Below are 4,886 nucleotides of genomic sequence, written 5' to 3' on the forward strand. Positions count from 1 at the left end.
GCTGGTGGGGCCGCCCCAGGGGCACAGCCGGGCCATTGGCCGTCGGCATCCTCAGCGCTGGCTTGAGTGGAGGGAAATTAGCGGCGGGAAGTTCCTACAAGGCGATGCCGGCAGGAGGAGGTGCCATGGAGTGGCCGTGTCCTAGCTCGCTACGTACCTGCCAGCCATTGGTGTGAGTCCACAAAGCCTGACAAAGAAACGAGGAACAAGCCACTTAGCAGGAAACATCAGGCAGTTCCTGGATGAGCACATGCTGGAGCACAGCCTGGGCCCACTCACCAGGAACCTCACCCACCACTCAAACCCCTGCAGACCCTCATCCTCTGCACCCAAGCACGTGGAGTCTGCTCACCCAGCTCCATTCACCCTCCAGCCCCTCTCCCAGGGGACCATGTCCCACAGGGATCAGGCTGCCAAGCAGCGAGGGCTCCAGGCAGGGCTGAGCTCAGCCCCGGCGTGTAGCAGCAGCCTGCAAACGGTTGGCATCAACCAGGAGAGCACAGGCTGCCCAGAGGACATGGCACAGTCCCCGCAGCCACCGCTGACCTTCTCCTGAACCACAGCTGGACAATCTGACTTCCTTTTCCCACTGCTGGTGCTTCCCCCACTTCAGCTTGTTCCTGTCAACTTTCTTTTTTCTGCACTTCCCCAAGTCCAGCCGGGCAGCCCCACAGCTGCCCCACACTGAGCAGGAGGAAGCCAGCTCTGAGCCCCCAGCCCATCTCCCGACAGGGCAGGCAAGATTAATTGGAATTAATTAACACAGCAAACACCCTCAGAAACCTCCTCTTTGGTCTTCGGATGCAGCACCCAAGGCGGGGAGAGGGAAGTACTGGAACAGGGACCTGCCAGCATTTCCTCCGGCCCACAGCTCGGTAAACATCCGGCTGGGAGAGCAGAGCTGAGGGTGAGGAAGGTGACTCACTGCTCCTGCCCTCCCTGGCCACCGGCTCCTGGCTCCGGCATTTGCCAGCAGTTTCCTGGGTAACCAGAGGCCAGGAGCATCCCTGGGAATGATGCTGCAGGGATCAGTGGCCACGGACAGGGTCTGATGCCAAGTGAAGCCACCAGCCTCGTGCTGAGCATCTGCTTTGGGCTCCAGACCCACAGCCACGAGGGACCAGCTCTCCAGAGGAGCAAGGGAAGACTGGTATTTACGGCTTTGCCTGGCAGACAATGGAGCAGGGGAGCAAACTTTGCCGTGGCTTCTGCAGACACACATTTCACTTTTAATTAAGAGTCCTTTGCCCATGCTGGGATGGACAAGGTGCCTGGTGCTGGAGCTGCTGCTCCAGTGGGGGCTGCTGGCAGCAAACATGGAGCCAGGACTGCAGGGATCCAGCAGCTGGAGAATTGCCTGCCCTCCCAGTGCTCCCTTAGTGAGCTCCTCAAATCCCATCCCAGTGCCACAGCCCCCACCTGCTGCCCCACAAGGAAGAAACCACCCAATCCCACTGTTCCACCTCACATCAGGTTGGACACGTGCTCGGTGGGTAAACACCAGCCCTGTTATCTCTCAAGGTCTGGCACTGAGCCTGGCACTGGGCAGAGCCGCTGCTTCCCGTTGGGATGAGCTGTGGGACTCAGCAGGGGCCCACGGCAGCACCGACTCATCCTCCACCACGATTTGGGTCACTGTGCCATGCCAGCAGCTCCATCCTCAGCTAAATCACCCCAACTCACGTCCACATCTTCATCTCCAAGCCTGTGCTTGCTGCCCTCCCCTGCAGACTGGCAGCCCTGGCTCCAAGCGTGAGCAGGATGGGCAGCACGACCCTGCCTGGCCTCTTAGCTAGAAATTGTCCCAACCCACAGCACCTGCTGGGACCACAGTGGTCCTGCCCAGGCATCATCACCCATGTCCTGAAGGTACCCAGGCCCAAAGCAGAGCTGCTGGATGTGAATGCAGCACAAATGCTAAATGAAGAGCATCCCTGACCCAGAGCAGGGCTGGGGCCAGAGGAGAGCTGGGTTGCCCCCACCCTCTCTAACAAGGTCACAGCAAGAAAACATTTTCTGCAGCCCACCCAGCTGCTGCACAGGGCTCAAAAGCTTTTTCTTTGCTCTGGTTCTACCATGCAACAGAAAAAAAACTGGACCTGCAGAAGAGGTTTTGATGATACCTGCCTGCTGACTGATGCAGGGAAAATGCTTCGCACTGAAATTAAATAACTTGAGAAACAACAAAAGTACAGGAGAGCACCAATAACAATAAAAAGGCAGGAGGGGGAGTGGGACACTGCATGTCCTACCCAAGGGCACCAAGGGATGCTCTGCAGATCCCCAGTGAGACAATGAAGGCATCACAGAGCTGGCCTGGGGCTGCAGACCCTGTGCCAGGGGGGCTGCTCCTGCTGAGCCCCCCTCTGGTGATTAACAACTGCAAAACCCTCAGCTGCTGGGCTCCAAGGCAGCAGTTTGGAGACACTTGCTCTGCCCCAAGCATGGCTCCACCAACCCCGTGCCAGCTGCAGGAGGGGACACCCTGCAGCTTTTGGGTGGGCAAATATCCATCCTGTGCCAGCCTGATAAGACCATTCTTGTCCAAAGCACAATGCCAAGAGGGACTATTCCCACTTGGCTTTATTTGTGAGATCTGGAATGAGCTGGAGCTAAAGCAGACCCCAGGGCAGAGGCTGAGCTTGTCATGGTCACTCCACACAGGGCCCAGCAAGGCAGAGGCTGGAGAACACCCAGAGAGGGACCAGGGTCATGTTCGGCCTCCAAGAGCCATTCTGCTCCTTTGAAGGCAGGGGGTGAGCAGCAGACTCCCAGCCAAACCAGGGCTTCACATCTGCAGCTTTGGGAATGCTTTGGTTTCCCTCCACCAGCAGCTTTGCCTTCCTTCCTCTGCAAGTTTCCTCTTCAGGAGAAGCCCTCCGGGGAGAGGCACTCACATCCAGGGTCTGTGCGGTGCTGCCGCTGGTGAAAACTCCAAAATACCCCAGCAATGCACACAAGAGAGGACGAAACCTGATCACTGGTGCTTGGCTCTGCTGCAGCAGGAGCTGAGCTGCTGGGATGTCCACAGCTGTAGAGCCCGGAGGACACACAGTCCTGCAGCAGCAACACTGACCTGCTCCATTAAATGCTTTTAAAACTCCCCATACTGACCACACAGGGCAGCTGGGTTGCTACTGGTATTCATGCCTAGACAGGGCATCCCAGTTTGAAAAGGCAAGGAGGGAATATTCTGCCTTTAAAGGGTCAACTCCTTTGCTGTTTGTTTTTTTTTAAGAAAGCGCTGGATTTTGAGCAAGCTGCCAGAACATGCTCTGGGGCTGGAGGCTGGAAGGAAGAGGAAGAGGAAGTGCAAACCCCTCTTAAAGTCTCCGCACAGCACTGGCACCAAAGCCAAATTAGAAGTTTTTTCTCTCTACAACCATCTTCTACCAGGAAAGAAAGGAAAAAAGGAAAAAGCTATGGGAGCTTTTGCAGTCCAAGCCCGGGCAGTGGAGAGATGCAGGGAATGAGGAAGCTCAGGGAGGTGCAGCTGTCCTGCTGATAATAAAACTCTAATGTCAACAGGGCAAAATCCAAGGGCCCTCAGGAAGGTGGGAGCCCATCGACAGCAGTGCTTCCCAGCCAGCCACAGACCACAATTTGCAAATGGAATTCTGCACATTTTAAGAAAAACAACCTCCTTTACACTGGTCCTGAAAAGCCCAGCCTGGCATTTAAAGCCACTTCCATTCTGCTGAAGGGTGAAACAAGGCAGCGGGGTGGACAGAGAGGCCAGGTCTTCACACACCCAGCTCCACACCTGCCCGTGGGACCATCCACAAGGACCTGCCTCTCTCCCAATGGCACGTACCCTCCCCAGCCACCAGCAGGGACACAGGACCCCACTGCCCAGCACTGGTCCAGCCTTGCTGCAAACAGAACCAAACGGAACCAAACCACACCGCTGTCTCACTAAGGGCATTTCCCCCAGGCTCGGGAAGATGCTTTGGGTCAGGGCTGGGCCACACTGTGCATCGTGTCCCCCCCCCCCAGCAGGCGCCTCACGGGGCCGGGCTGACGCCAGAGATAATCACATTTCCCTGGAAATGGCGAGTTGAAGCAGGGCCACAGCAGAAAAATGCTCCTGGCACCTCCACGGCAGAATCCTGTGCTCCACACCCCTGTGCCATCCCGGCCTGCCGGGAGGAAGGCAGCCCTTCTGCCAGCTCTTACCTGCGTTAATTATTGACAGGAGATTGGGCAACACGCTGCAAAGGGAAGAGCCAAGTGCCCCTCAATCAGGGCAAGCAACGTGGGTCAGAGTGCTGGGACAGCCCCCCGTGGGGATGGGGACAGGGCAGTGACACACCCTGGGACTCTGCACCTGGGGGACCATGGCCCTGCACCCCGGTTACTGCTCCTGGCTGAGCACTGGACCCGGGCGCTGGAGGAGTTTCCAAGTGCTGGTCTTGGGCATCCAGGGAGTTTTCCCTCTCAGCTTCAAGTGCACTGAGCAGCGACACGAGAGCAGCGCAGCATTCCTGACCGCCCCACAGGCAAACGCTGCTGCTGGAAGGGTTTGGGTTTGGCACGGGTGGAACCGGAGCTGCACCGGTGCCACCATCGCCTGCAGCTTTCCTCCTGTTGTACCCAAGCCGCGACCCCTCTGGCATTTCCCTCCTGAGCAAAACCAGCCTCAGAGGTTCCCACCCCCTCTCCTCAGCCTTTTTTCAACGAGACAGTTTCACTCCAGGTCCCGCCCGGGGAGCTGGCACGGTCCTGCCAGCCCGGCCGCTGCCAAGTGACAGCCCCGACACCGCTGCCCGACTGGGTGGGCAGGCACCAACCTCCCCCCCTGCCCCGCTTTGTGCGCAGCCCCCCGAAACCTGCACCCCCAGCCACTGCGTTTGCTTCATCCCACCGCAAGAAGTTCCCGGGCAGCT

The sequence above is a fragment of the Chaetura pelagica genome, unplaced genomic scaffold (assembly GCF_000747805.2).
Source record: "Chaetura pelagica isolate M959 unplaced genomic scaffold, ChaPel_1.0 scaffold275, whole genome shotgun sequence".
Classification (NCBI taxonomy): domain Eukaryota; kingdom Metazoa; phylum Chordata; class Aves; order Apodiformes; family Apodidae; genus Chaetura; species Chaetura pelagica.